Below are 15977 nucleotides of genomic sequence, written 5' to 3'. Positions count from 1 at the left end.
CCTCCCCTCATGAATCACAAAATATGCCAAGTGTGAACAACTCCTGACCCCTAATGAGGACTTGCAGGCGATCAGTTGATAGTCGGGGGTCCGGCAGTGAACCCCCTCAGCAATCAGCTGTGTTTTGCTGGACGTAGCGGCCTCTTCAGGACACATGTGGTATTACATGGTGCTCTTTCAGAATAATATGTAATATGTAATACATGATATCTTGAAGTCTTCCAGAAGAAGATATTGGCAGACAGGTAATGACTTATTACCTACCAGCCATTGTCTCCTTTATCACTCGCTACTTCTTATACACATTTGGATGATGTCACATCTTCGTTGGAAGCCGTATTAGGAACCTCCATCGCAGATTTTATCATACAGGACGAGTTCTCAGCCAACAGCTATTTGGCCATTGTTCACATGACGTAAGCCTATGTTATATACAGCAATATGCAGCAGGATACACGAGATCCAGGGAAACATCCGATCGCCAAAAATGGGGTCAGGAAGGAATTTTTTTCCCCCTTGAATCAGAATTCTTTTGGGGGGGTTTCTTTGCCTTCTTCTGGATCTTTGGGTCCCAATGACTCTCAGGTGGTCCCCAATGACCGCAGCTCGTTTTGTGGTCTCCACCGGGGCCAATCTGAGAGTGACTGTGACCATAGTTTAATTTCTTAAAGGACCAGTAATATTTTCATTACAATGTTGCTTATTGCTATTTCAATAAAAAAATTAATTTTATATATATATTGTTTTGTGTGTTTTTTTTTCCTGGATTTCACCTTACACAGTGAGAATGATAAGAGTAATCACAAAATATGGGGGCTCCATACACAGAGAGAACTCTGGTACCAAATTCCATGACAATTGTTCTGGGGTTCAGTCTGTGATGGAGCAGTAACATTGTATCCAGGACGTCGTACACACCATGCTACAGAAAGAAGAACGGGACGCAGCTGCAGAATACAGGAGACACAGGGTCTTGTGTAACAGTAAAAAACAGGAAAGATGTTCAACAAGTGGCCGGGGGGCTCCAGGACCAAACCAGGAGGGAGGCCTCAGTCATCAGTGGCCAATATTCGCATGAAGTGGCCACATTTACCAACCGCTCTGCAGCCACTCGTTTACCTTTCTCCAACACCTCCGTCGCTCCTTGCAGTTATTAGGCCACCACTGAAATTCTCTTCTGACTACACACAGACACGTACATAGAAACCGTGCATGCCGCCATCACCGGACACAACCAGAGTCCTGGTCCAGACCAGTGGCCTTTCCAATTCAAGTCTACTTGGGTTTAAACAAGGGTCCTGTCTCTAAGAGAACCATGTGCTTGCCACTTGGAACAGCAGTAATACAGTAACACCAGGTTAATATTCTTCGGGCACAGAGATGCACAGACAGTGAACCCTCTTAAAAAGAAGAATTGGACTGACATTCCCTAAGCAATAAGTACCCACACAATTGGAGGGACAGATTGCTAGCCCTTGCTGCACCATGGTGTATGCCCAGTGGTGGCCACTCTTAGTCTAAGTTGGCTCTTCAGATTGCATGGTGATAAAGAACCTGAGAGTCATATACCTTCAAGAAAAAGATCTCATAAGGACACGTCGCCTTGAATTGTGAAGAACACAATAATGTTTTCCATACAATTCTATTGTGTTCTATTCAGGATATATTAAAAAAAAGTCTGGTCCTTAGAAGTTATAAAATGAGATCAATACAACCTCAGGTGAACAACAACACATCACAAATTACACCAGGTCATCGAATATTTACCAAAAAATAGACTTAAATGCAGAAACAGGGTGTGAAAAATTAAAGGGGTTGTCCAATGAAAACAAGCTCAAATCTACAGGAACCTTCATCCCCTTTAGATTGGAACGGTGGTACGCATGCTAAAATGCTGCTCCATTCATTCTATATGAGGCAGCCATGAAGTGCGCCTGACTTTTTTGGACCAATGAGATAGAGTGGCCTTACAGAGAAGGGTCCTTGGATTGGACGCCGAGTTACGGACCCCAAAGCAGCACTGAATATGATGTACTAGTGGGAGTCACGAGTGCAAGGGTTCAAGGGCACCAGTAGTGGAAGACATAGTGCGCGAAACCGAAGAACAAGTAAGCAGACCTGCTGATCAGCACTGCAGTGCCGAGGCCGAGTTATGGTGAAATAGGGAGCGACAGTGCGCCTCACCAGTCCTGGAGTATATTACAGAGGAAGGATACTGTGTGGAAAATGCTTCATACTGTAAAGGAAACCTCCAGAACACTTTGTGCCCCCCGATATCCCTTGTATGCCGGGACGTTGCTACGGTCCTAAAAGATCAGGGGCCAAAGCCCCAAAGTAGGAGTTTCCCCATACAACCTCCCCGCCACTTAAAAGAGGACCTATACATATATAATTACAGTACACCATTGTTGCTAACCTAAAATACACAACTGAAAGACCAATATTCCCAAAATTACTTCTATACAAGGCAGTAATAATCCCGCTACACAATGCCCTCTACCATCACCACTACACAGTGAGTACATAGTACTATGATATGACCATTGCCTCTACATAAAAAACACACCGTACAAAGACCATCTGACTTCTCACATTTCCAGCACCGTCCCCATCTATTCCCACCCTGCACAACCTCCCCATGCTGCCTGCTCTTCCGACGTGGAATAGGAACCTCAATACTTCAAAAATTATGTCATTACTATGATTACCCTCCACCAATTAATGCTACAAAGACTGTGTGCCAGATAGAGGGGACCTATAAAAATAACAGCGTCCCATAGAAAGTAGTAAAGACCCCACTGTGCTACATAGTAATAATGCCAGATATGCTCTTATGAAAGTTTCAGTATCTGAAGTGTTCCCTCCAAGCAACAAATACCGTTGAGTATCCCCTTTAAGTAATAATGCCCCCTTAAAGCCACAATCAAACTACACCCAACTACAAAGTTCTTCTTCAAGTCTATGGACGATGATTTCGGGGTGGTGAAAGAAGAAATTTCTGATGATGCACCCATTTAAAAGAAATAATGTCCTGAGTGCTCCCATAGCACCCTGTATATTGTATGATAGTCCCACAGCTCACTACACACTGTATGATGGTCCCCACAGCTCCCTATGCACTGTAAGATGGTCCCGAGAGATCCCTATACACTGTATGATGGTCCCCACAGCTCCCTACGCACTGAATGATGATCCCCGTAGCTCCCTATACCCTGTATGATGGTCCCCACAGCTCCCTATGCCCTGTATGATGGTACCCACAGTTCCATATGCACTGTATCATGGTCCCCACAGCTCCCTACGCTCTGTATGACGGTCCCCACAACTACCTATGCACCGTATGATGGTCCCCACAGCTCCCTATGCACTGTATCATGGTCCCCACAGCTCCCTATGCTCTGTATGATGGTCCCCACAACTCCCTATACACTGTATGATGGTCCCCACAGCTCCCTATACACTGCATGATGGTCCCCACAGCTCCCTAGACACTGTATGATGGTCCCCACAGCTCCCTACGCACTGTATGATAATAATATAATAATAATAATCTTTATTTTTATATAGCGCTAACATATTCCGCAGCGCTTTACATACATTATCGTCGCTGTCCCCATCTGGGCTCACAATCTAGATTCCCTTTCAGTATGTCTTTAGAGTGTGGGAGGAAACCGGACAACCCGGAGGAAACCCACGCAAACACGGGGAGAACATACAAACTCCTTGCAGATGTTGTCCTTGGTGGCATGATCCTCATAGCTCCCTATACCCTGTATGATGGTCTACACAGCTCCGTATGCACTGCATAATGGTCCCCACAGCTCCCTATGCCATGTATGATGGTCCCCACAGCTCCCTATGCACTGTATGATGGTCCCCACAGCTCCCTATGCACTGTATGATGTTGCCCACAGCTCCATATGCACTGGTATCATGGTCCCCACAGCTCCCTATGCTCTGTATGATGGTCCCCACAGCTCCCTATACACTGTATGATGGTCCCCACAGCTCCCTATGCACTGTATGATGTTACCCACAGCTCCATATGCACTGGTATCATGGTCCCCACAGCTCCCTACGCTCTGTATGATGGTCACCACAGCTCCCTATACACTGTATGATGGTCCCCACATCTCCCTACACACTGTATGATGGTCCCCACAGCTCCTTAGATACTATACGATGGTACCCACAACACCCTAGACACTGTATGATGGTCCCCACAGCTTCCTACACACTGTATGATTGTCCCCACAGCTCCTTAGATACTGTATGAGGGTCCCCACAGCTCCCTAGACACTGTATGATGATCCCCACAGCTCCCCCATGCACTGTATGATGGTCCCCATAGCTCCATATGCATTGCATAATGGTCCCTACAGCTCTCTATGCTCTGTATGATGGTCCCCACAGCTCCCTATGCACTGTATGATGGTACCCACAGCTCCATATGCACTGGTATCATGGTCCCCACAACTCCCTACGCTCTGTATGATGGTCCCCACAGCTCCCTATACACTGTATGATGGTCCCCACAGCTCCCTACACACTGCATGATGGTCCCCACAGCTCCTTAGATACTGTACGATGGTCCCCACAGCTCCCTAGACACTGTATGATGGTCCCCACAGCTCCCTACACACTGTATGATTGTCCCCACAGCTCCTTAGATACTGTATGAGGGTCCCCACAGCTCCCTAGACACTGTATGATGATCCCCACAGCTCCCCCATGCACTGTATGATGCCACAGCTCCATATGCATTGCATAATGGTCCCCACAGCTCTCTATGCTCTGTATGATGGTCCCCACACCTCCCTATGCCCTGTATAATGGAACCCACAGCTCCCTATGCACTGTATGATGGTCCCCACAGCTATCTACGCTCTGCATGATGGAACGCACAGCTCCCTATGCACTGTATGATGGTCCCCACAGCTCACTATGCACTGAATGATGGTCCCCACAGCTCCTTAGATACTGTATGATGGTCCTCATACTTCCCCATACACTGTATGATGGTCCCCACAGTTCCCTACACACTGCATGATGGTCCCCACAGCTCCTTAGATACTGTATGATGGTCCCCACAGCTCCCTAGACACTGTATGATGGTCCCCACAGCTCCCTATGCTCTGCATGATGGTCCCCACAGCTCCCTATGCTCTGCATGATGGCCCCCACAGCTCCCTAGACACTGCATGATGGTCCCCACAGCTCCCTATGCACTGTATGATGGTCCCCACAGCTCCCTATGCACTGCATAATGGTCCCCACAGCTCCCTATGCACTGTATGATGGTCTCCACAGCTCCCTATGCATTGTCTGATGGTCCCCACAGCTCCCTATGCACTGTATGATGGTCTCTACAACTCCTTATAACTGGCATGATGGTCCCTACAACTCCCTATATCCTGTATAATAGCCCTCACAGCCCCATATATACAGTACTGTATGATGGCCCCCGCAGCCCAATATATACTGTATGATGGCCCCCACACCCACTTGCACACTATATTATGGCCCCTACAGCTCCCTTTATACTGTATGATGGCCCCACAGACCCTTATAAACTGTATTCTGGCACCCACTCCCCATTTTATATAATATGATGGCCCCACTGCCCCTTATATATAGCATGATGACTCCCATAGCCCCTTATAGTATGATGGCACCCACACCCCTTATATATACAGGTGCATCTCACTGAATTAGAATATCATCAAAAAGTTTATTTATTTTAGTTCTTCAATGCTGAAAATGAAACTCATATATTATATAGAGTCATTACAATCAAAGTGATCTATTTCACGTGTTTATTTCTGTTAATGTTGATGATTATGGCCAGGGGCGCACATAGAAATCATGAGGCCCCATAGCAGAAGCTCTAATTGGACCCCTCCCACCAAAAACATAAATATTATATTTGTCTGTGTCACAGAAGAGCCGATCTCACAACTTTCCAGCCTTTACTTCGCTTTTCTAATGTTCCTCCTACTGAAGTCCTAGATCCCTCTTTCATTGCCCCCATGAAGTATGATGCCAATAAAAGTGCCCCCCAAACACAGTATGATACCCCATGGTGCATTCCTCCACATTAGCCTCTACATGAACAGTATAATGACCTTATTGTACCCCACTTCAACTCCCAAGGCAAAGTATGGTGACCCTAATACAGTATGATTCCCCCAACTGTGACTCCCACACAGCCCCCCATACAGTATAATGGCCCACACTAGCCCTCCAAACAGTATAATGGCCCCACACAAACCTTCACACCATATAATTGCTTTCATACAGTATAACGGCCCCCCACATAGCCCTCAAAATATCATAATGGCCCCACATAGACTTCCATATAGTATAATATGCCAACCACAATCCTCCATATAGTATAATGCAGCCTCCAAAATCCTCCATATAGTATAATGCACCCCCCATAATCCTCCATATAGTATAATGAACCCCCCATAATCCTCCATATAGTATAATGAACTTCCCATGGTCCTCAATAGAATATAATGCACTCCCCATAGTCCTCCATACAGTATATTTCACACCCCAAAGGGTAAAATGCAGCCCCCATATAGTATAATGCACCACACAGTCCTGCAGTATTATGGGCACCACGTACTCACTGATTTTAAAATAACGTATGTTTTAAATGAGACGACCCGAGTATAAGCCGAGGCCCCTAATTTTACTACAAAAAAACTGGGAAAACGTATTGAGTTCAGTATAAGCCTAGGGTGGGAAATGCAGCAGCTACTGGAAAATTTCACCATCCTGGTATGTATGGCTCCCTTATCACCAATCCTGGTATCTATGGCACCCCTCATCCCCCAATCCTGGTACATATGGCACCCCTCATCCCCCAATCCTGGTATGAATGGCCCCCCACTCATCCCCCAATCCTGGTATGCATGGCTACCCCTCATCCACCAATCCTGGTATGCATAGCACCCCTCATCCCCCAATCCTGACATGCATGGCCTCCCTCATCCCCAAATCCTGGTATGCATGGTCTCCTCATCCCCCAATCCTAATATGAATGGTCTCCTCATCCCGCAATCCTGGTATGTATGGCCTCTTCATCCCCCAATCCTGGTATGCATGGCCTCTTCATCCCCCATTCCTGGTATATATGGCCCCCCTTATCCCCAATCCTGGTATGCATGGCACCCCTCATCCCCCAATCCTGGTATGTGTGGCCTCCTCATCCCCCAATCCTGGTATCTGTGGCCTCCTCATCCCCCAATCCTGGTATGTGTGGCCTTCTAATTCCCCAATCCTGGTATGTGTGGCCCTGTCAACCCCCAATCCTGGTATGCATGGCCCCCTCATCCCCCAATCCTGGTATGTGTGGCCTCCTCATCCCCCAATCCTCGTATGTGTGGCCTCCTCACCCCCCAATACTGGTATGTATGGCCTCCTCACCCCCCAATCCTGGTATGTGTGGCCCCATCACTGCACACACAAAAAATAAACACTTATACTCACCTTCCTTCCTCACCTCTGCTCCAGAGCTGCTGTGTTCTGTCTGCCAGCAGCTCATGTTGGCATCTGAGCAGTGTGAGCTCTCAGTTGTCGAGGTGAGCTGCTGCTGCTGCCGGCATATTCACTCCTCTCCATGCCGGGACTATGGGCGTTGACAAGCGTGAATATGCATTCTCTTTAGTAGCGGGCACTGTAAGCAGGAGCCACGGGCTCAGCGCTCCTCTGTGCCCGCTACTAAAGAGAATGAATATTCCCTCTTCTCCACGCCCATGGAAGTGGAGAAAAGAGAACATTTCCCTTTAGCAGCGGGCACACGTGGTAGCTATAGCAGCCGCTACTGCGTGTGCCCGCTCCTCCGCCGCCGCAACCTCCCACCCCCCCAATACTCACCTATCCTCCTCGCTCCCCCGTGGCTCACGGGCCCCATAGCAGTGGTGTGGCCTGCCACCATTGGTGGTACGCCACTGATTATGGCTTATAGTCAATGAAATCACAAAAGTCATTATCTCAGTAAATTAAAATACTTTATAACATCAGCTTGAAAAATGTTTTTAAAATCCAAAATGTTGGCCTACTGACATGTATGTTCAGTAAATGCCCTCAATACTTGGTCAGGGCTCCTTTTGCATCAATTACAGCATCAATGCGGTGTGGCATGGAGGCTATCAGCCTGTGGCACTGCTGAGGGGTTATGGAAGCCCAGGTGGCTTTGATAGCAGCCTTCAGCTCGTCTGCTTTGTTGGGTTTGGTGTCTCTTATCTTCGTCTTGACAATACCCCATAGATTCTCTATAATAGATTCTCTATGGGGTTAAGGTCATGTGAGTTTGCTGACCAATTAAGCAGAGTGATACTGTTGTTTTTAAACCAGTTATTGGTACTTCTGGCAGTGTGGACAGGTGCCAAGTCCTGCTGGAGAATGAAATTTCCATCTCCAAAAAGCTTGTCGGCAGAGGGAAGCATGAAGTGCTGTAAAATGTCCTGGTAGACGGCTGCGCTGACTTTGGTCTTGATAAAACACAGTGGACCTACACCAGCAGATGACATGGCTCCCCAAACCATCACTGATTGTGGAGACTTCACACTAGACCTCAAGCAGCTTGGATTGTGGCCTCTCCACTCTTCCTCCAGACTCTGGGACCTTGATTTCCAAAGGAAAATTGTAACTCTGGGACCTTGTGGATGGTGTCAATGACTGCCTTCTTGACATTTGTCAAGTCAGCAGTCTTCCCCATGATTGTGGAGCCTACTGAAACAGACTATGGGACATTTTTAAACACTTAGGAAGCCGTTGCAGGTGTTTTTTGTTAATTATTCTAATTTACTGAGATAATGACTTTTGTGTTTTCATTGGCTGTAAGCCATAATCATCAACATTAACAGAAATAAACACTTGAAATAGATCACTCTGTCTGTAATGACTCTATATAATATATCAGTTTCACTTTTTGTATTGAAGAACTCAAATAATTTAACTTTTTGATGATATTGTAATTTAGTGAGATGCACCTGTATATGATGACTGTTGCCCCCAGTGGAATATATGCGGTGTCTATTTTGGGATATTTTAGTACACCCATGATGATACTATAGACAGCCATTATACCTGGAATGGCCCCTTCCTTGCGTGCCGTGCTTTTTTTGGCTTACATGTCTAACAATCACATATGTGTTGTGTCCCTTCCCCCATCATCCTATTGTTCTATTGCTGAATAAATAGGATAGATTTTATACTCCCTGGACTCCTTTGATGGTCTTTTACCCTGCGGGGTTTTCTTTCATATATGGACTCGCTGTGTGGTGGTGATGGTAGAGGACATTGTGTAGCAGGATCATTTTGGCCTTGTATAGTAGTAATTTTGGGAATATTGGTCTTTGTATAGTGTATTTTAGATTAGCAACAGTGGTGTACTGTAATTAAATATGTATAAATCCTCTTTTAAGTGGCAGGGAGGTTATATGGGGAAACATGTACTTTGGGGCTGGGGTCCCTGACCTCTTAGGACCCCAGCAACGCTCCTGCACTGGGGAAAAGCAGGGTCTGGAGGCCACTTTAATATGATCATTTTATGGATATGACGCCAAAGAAACTAATGAAGTGCTTTGCAAAGTGCCATAATTATCACAATTCTGAAAAAAAATTGTAAGTTTAGTTCCACTATAAGTGATGTTAATTCTGTTATGAGAGCTAACCTTCTGAGACAATTTATCAATGCGCTGTGTGAATTGTCACATTAAGCTTTGCTACATCTATACATAGTGAAGTTCAGGATCAGAATGCTGCAGGTCCCATCTCTTCTACAGAACGATCCCATGGAAATAAAGCTGATCATTTTATCAGATGGGATCATTAGAACTTACCTGGTTGGATCCTTTGTTTCTGGTGGTTTCTTTCCCAGGTCGTCATTAAGGCCCTTTACAATAAGCTCCAAAAACTCATCGGACTTTCTGAATCTTTCAAGCGTTTTCTCCATCACAGAAAGGACAGAAAGGAGGCGCTTATCCTGGCAGAAGAGAATCACAGATATATTGTTCTACATCTTCCAGATGTTTGGATTTATCTACAGACTAATGATTAATCTCGCATGAAGAATGATAATATTATAACAGATCACAATTTTTGGGTAAAATTATTCAATTTTAAAAAAATATATATAGCAATTACATTATTCTGACAAGACCAATTTTTTGTTTTTTTTCCTCCCCTTTTTCCCAAAAAATATAACTTTGTTTTTTCATTAACATAGACGGAGGGCTTGTGTTTTGTGGGACTAGTTGTTCTTTGGAATGACAACATTCAATTTAGCACATAAAGTATTGAAAAATGGGGAAAAAATCAAAGTAAGGTTATTATTTTTGTTTGTTTGGGTTTTTTTATGAACATTTAAAAAAAAATGTGGTTTGTGAGACCATTTTCATCTTGCGAAGACCTAATTTTATAAAATGATCCCATTGATGGAGTTGTCGGCTTTTTCTTGTGGAGAGATCAGTAGTTACAAGTTTCTGATTGCATTTTTGGGAGGGAAGTAGAGAGACCCAAAAACCACAACCACAACCCTGGCACTTTACTGTCCTTTACAGCATTGACCCGACGTGTAATAGATTTATATATAATGAAAGATTGTACTTATGTCAATGCAGCAGTAACAAATATTGTTTTACGCTTTTTCTTTTTTATAGCTGGCCAGAAAACCGCAGAACCTTAAGCAGAAAATGACATGAATGAGAACATCTGCCCGGCGTGTACCGGATCCGGGGGTGTTACGTACAAGGCGAAGCTCCCAGAATAAGGATTTGCTTCATTTTGGTGCAGAGTTTCTAGTAGTTTCTGGTTACTACTGTTACAGGCAGATGCCGTCTGCATAATACAGCCAGCACCGCCTCAACCCCTCCATGCATGTGGACCCCGGCACAAACACCCAGGTACATCCTTTTATGCTAAGACATTAATAATTCTACAATTATCCCACACAACTTATATACAGAAACCCCCCAACCGTCCCCGATCCAATGGGACTGTCCGGCTGTCGCTGGAGGTCGGGGCCATGTCCTGACGAGCTGTGTTCTGTCAGGACAGTCTGTGTAGTACAAGAATGTCTCATGCCGTGCTGCTGTGATCGCTCCTGGAGAGGGGAAGCATCCGCTCCGCACGCCTCGTACACGCCCGGCTCCGCTCCGTACGCCTCGTACACCCGGCTCTTCTCCGCAGGCCTCGTACACGCCCGGCTCCGCTCCGTACGCCTCGTACACCCGGCTCTGCTCCGCAGGCCTCGTACACGCCCGGCTCCGCTCCGTACGCCTCGTACACCCGGCTCTGCTCCGCAGGCCTCGTACACGCCCGGCTCCGCTCCGTACGCCTCGTACACGCGCGGCTCCGCTCCGTACGCCTCGTACACGCCCGGCTCCGCTCCGTACGCCTCGTACAAGCCCGGCTCCGCTCCGTACGCCTCGTACACGCCCGGCTCCGCTCCGCACGCCTCGTACACGCCCGGCTCCGCTCCGCACGCCTCGTACACGCCCGGCTCCGCTCCGCACGCCTCGTACACGCCCGGCTCCGCTCCGCACGCCTCGTACACGCGCGGCTCCGCTCCGCACACCTCGTACACACAAGGCTCCGCTCCGTACCCCTCGTACACACGCGGCTCCGCTCCGTACACCTCGTACACACAAGGCTCCGCTCCGTACGCCTCGTACACGCCCGGCTCCGCTCCGTACGCCTCGTACACCCGGCTCCTCTCCGCAGGCCTCGTACACGCCCGGCTCCGCTCCGTACGCCTCGTACACGCGCGGCTCCGCTCCGTACGCCTCGTACACGCCCGGCTCCGCTCCGTACGCCTCGTACAAGCCCGGCTCCGCTCCGTACGCCTCGTACACGCCCGGCTCCGCTCAGCACGCCTCGTACACGCCCGGCTCCGCTCCGCACGCCTCGTACACGCCCGGCTCCGCTCCGCACGCCTCGTACACGCCCGGCTCCGCTCCGCACGCCTCGTACACGCGCGGCTCCGCTCCGTACGCCTCGTACACACAAGGCTCCGCTCCGTACGCCTCGTACACGCCCGGCTCCGCTCCGTACGCCTCGTACACCCGGCTCCGCTCCGCAGGCCTCGTACACGCCCGGCTCCGCTCCGTACGCCTCGTACACGCGCGGCTCCGCTCCGTACGCCTCGTACAAGCCCGGCTCCGCTCCGTACGCCTCGTACACGCCCGGCTCCGCTCAGCACGCCTCGTACACGCCCGGCTCCGCTGCGCACGCCTCGTACACGCCCGGCTCCGCTCCGCACGCCTCGTACACGCCCGGCTCCGCTCCGCACGCCTCGTACACGCGCGGCTCCGCTCCGTACGCCTCGTACACAAGGCTCCGCTCCGTACCCCTCGTACACACGCGGCTCCGCTCCGTACACCTCGTACACACGCGGCTCCGCTCCGTACCCCTCGTACACACGCGGCTCCGCTCCGTACCCCTCGTACACACGCGGCTCCGCTCCGTACCCCTCGTACACACGCGGCTCCGCTCCGTACCCCTCGTACACACGCGGCTCCGCTCCGTACCCCTCGTACACACGCGGCTCCGCTCCGTACCCCTCGTACACACGCGGCTCCGCTCCGTACCCCTCGTACACACGCGGCTCCGCTCCGTACCCCTCGTACACACGCGGCTCCGCTCCGTACCCCTCGTACACGCGCGGCTCCGCTCCGTACCCCTCGTACACGCGCGGCTCTGCTCCGTACCCCTCGTACACGCGCGGCTCTGCTCCGTACCCCTCGTACACGCGCGGCTCTGCTCCGTACCCCTCGTACACGCGCGGCTCTGCTCCGTACCCCTCGTACACGCGCGGCTCTGCTCCGTACCCCTCGTACACGCCCGGCTCCGCTCCGTACGCCTCGTACACCCGGCTCCGCTCCGCAGGCCTCGTACACGCCCGGCTCCGCTCCGTACGCCTCGTACACGCGCGGCTCCGCTCCGTACGCCTCGTACAAGCCCGGCTCCGCTCCGTACGCCTCGTACACGCCCGGCTCCGCTCAGCACGCCTCGTACACGCCCGGCTCCGCTGCGCACGCCTCGTACACGCCCGGCTCCGCTCCGCACGCCTCGTACACGCCCGGCTCCGCTCCGCACGCCTCGTACACGCGCGGCTCCGCTCCGTACGCCTCGTACACAAGGCTCCGCTCCGTACCCCTCGTACACACGCGGCTCCGCTCCGTACACCTCGTACACACGCGGCTCCGCTCCGTACCCCTCGTACACACGCGGCTCCGCTCCGTACCCCTCGTACACACGCGGCTCCGCTCCGTACCCCTCGTACACACGCGGCTCCGCTCCGTACCCCTCGTACACACGCGGCTCCGCTCCGTACCCCTCGTACACACGCGGCTCCGCTCCGTACCCCTCGTACACGCGCGGCTCCGCTCCGTACCCCTCGTACACGCGCGGCTCCGCTCCGTACCCCTCGTACACGCGCGGCTCCGCTCCGTACCCCTCGTACACGCGCGGCTCTGCTCCGTACCCCTCGTACACGCGCGGCTCTGCTCCGTACCCCTCGTACACGCGCGGCTCTGCTCCGTACCACTCGTACACGCGCGGCTCTGCTCCGTACCCCTCGTACACGCGCGGCTCTGCTCCGTACCCCTCGTACACGCGCGGCTCTGCTCCGTACCCCTCGTACACGCGCGGCTCTGCTCCGTACCCCTCGTACACGCGCGGCTCTGCTCCGTACCCCTCGTACACGCGCGGCTCTGCTCCGTACCCCTCGTACACGCGCGGCTCCGCTCCGTACCCCTCGTACACGCGCGGCTCCGCTCCGTACACCTCGTACACGCGCGGCTCTGCTCCGTACACCTCGTACACGCGCGGCTCTGCTCCGTACCCCTCGTACACACGCGGCTCTGCTCCGTACCCCTCGTACACACGCGGCTCCACTCCATACACCTCGTACACACGCGGCTCCGCTCCGTACACCTCGTACACACGCGGCTCTGCTCCGTACACACACGGCTCTGCTCCATACCCCTCGTACACACGCGGCTCTGCTCCGCTCACCTCCTACACACGCGGCTCTGCTCCGTACACCTCGCACACGCGCGGCTCTGCTCCGTACCCCTCGTACACACGCGGCTCTGCTCCGTACCCATCGTACACACGCGGCTCTGCTCCGTACCCCTCGTACACACGCGGCTCTGCTCCGTACCCCTCGTACACACAAGGCTCTGCTCCGTACCCCTCGTACACACAAGGCTCCGCTCCGTACCCCTCATACACACAAGGCTCCGCTCCGTACCCCTCGTACACACAAGGCTCCGCTCCGTACACCTCGTACACGCGCGGCTCTGCTCCGTACCCCTCGTACACGCGCGGCTCTGCTCCGTACCCCTCGTACACGCGCGGCTCTGCTCCGTACCCCTCGTACACGCGCGGCTCTGCTCCGTACCCCTCGTACACGCGCGGCTCTGCTCCGTACCCCTCGTACACGCGCGGCTCTGCTCCGTACCCCTCGTACACACGCGGCTCTGCTCCGTACCCCTCGTACACACGCGGCTCTGCTCCGTACCCCTCGTACACACGCGGCTCTGCTCCGTACCCCTCGTACACACGCGGCTCTGCTCCGTACCCCTCGTACACACGCGGCTCCGCTCCGTACACCTCGTACACACAAGGCTCCGCTCCGTACACCTCGTACACACGCGGCTCCGCTCCGTACCCCTCGTACACACGCGGCTCCGCTCCGTACACCTCGTACACACAAGGCTCTGCTCCGTACACGCGCGGCTCAGCTCCGTACACCTCGTACACGCGCGGCTCAGCTCCGTACACCTCGTACACACGCGGCTCTGCTCCGTACACCTCGTACACACACGGCTCCGCTCCGTACACCTCGTACACACACGGCTCCGCTCCGTACACCTCGTACACACGCGGCTCCGCTCCGTACACCTCGTACACACGCGGCTCCGCTCCGTACACCTCGTACACACGCGGCTCTGCTCCGTACACCTCGTACACACGCGGCTCCGCTCCGTACACCTCGTACACACGCGGCTCTGCTCCGTACACCTCGTACACGCGCGGCTCTGCTCCGTACACCTCGTACACACGCGGCTCCGCTCCGTACACCTCATACACACGCGGCTCCGCTCCGTACACCTCGTACACACGCGGCTCTGCTCCGTACACCTCGTACACACACGGCTCCGCTCCGTACACCTCGTACACACGCGGCTCTGCTCCGTACACCTCGTACACGCGCGGCTCTGCTCCGTACACCTCGTACACACACAGCTCTGCTCCGTACACCTCGTACACAGGCGGCTCTGCTACATCCACACTGTAAACCCCTCCTGACCCCACATATAAACTTCAGCTCATCCAGCACCATGACAACCAGCACAGCAGAGTCCTGCATCCACTGAGGCCCCTGATCATGTGACCCCTGACTCCTCCCCTCCTGTGACCTCATCACAGCTCCTGTGTGCACAGAGCAGCCATATATGTGGCGGCGGCTCTGCAGGTGGAGGTATGTGGAGACCCCATTACTGGGCGCAGGGGGCATTAACCTCTTCAGCACGGGGACTCTTTTGGGGTCTTGTGTTGCCCCTTTATAAGAATCATAAGGTTTTTGTTCTGTTTCCTGTAATAGATACATACGACCCAACTATGGAGACAGGAAGGGAGGAAACGTATTGTTCTCATAGTACAGGACCCCCTTTACTGCTCCCACAGTGTAATGCCCCCATTATGCCCCTTATGCAGGATGTATGATGCCCCCACACAGTGTAATGCCCCCATTATGCCCCTTATGCAGTATGTATGATGCCCCCCACAGTGTAATGCCCCCATTATGCCCCTTATGCAGTATGTATGATGCCCCCACACAGTGTAATGCCCCCATTATACCCCTTATGCAGTATGTATGATGCCCCACAGTGTAATGCCCCCATTATGCCCCTTATGCAGTATGTATGATGCCTCCACACAGTGTAATGCCC

At 51.9% G+C, this 15977-nt stretch overlaps 1 protein-coding gene across 3 annotated transcripts in view; it reads left to right on the top strand.

Moving 5' to 3' along the window:
* Positions 1-15437: 15437 nt before the first annotated feature.
* Positions 15438-15977, top strand: part of LOC141191617 (uncharacterized) — a 35320-nt gene continuing 34780 nt past the window's right edge. For 2 of the 3 annotated variants that reach the window (XR_012265439.1, XM_073661543.1), the window contains exon 1: positions 15438-15505. The gene's annotated coding sequence lies outside the window, so the exon portion shown is untranslated. The remainder of the gene's footprint in view (positions 15506-15977) is intronic. The other variant, XR_012265440.1, reaches the window with a different exon arrangement.

Source organism: Phyllobates terribilis, unplaced genomic scaffold, assembly GCF_046119375.1.
Source record: "Phyllobates terribilis strain yellow unplaced genomic scaffold, ASM4611937v1 Scaffold_49__1_contigs__length_9717188, whole genome shotgun sequence".
In the NCBI taxonomy this organism is placed as follows: Eukaryota; Metazoa; Chordata; class Amphibia; order Anura; family Dendrobatidae; genus Phyllobates; species Phyllobates terribilis.
The sequence above is the reverse complement of the archived record's forward strand: the minus strand, read 5'-3'. Positions and strand labels throughout refer to the sequence as shown.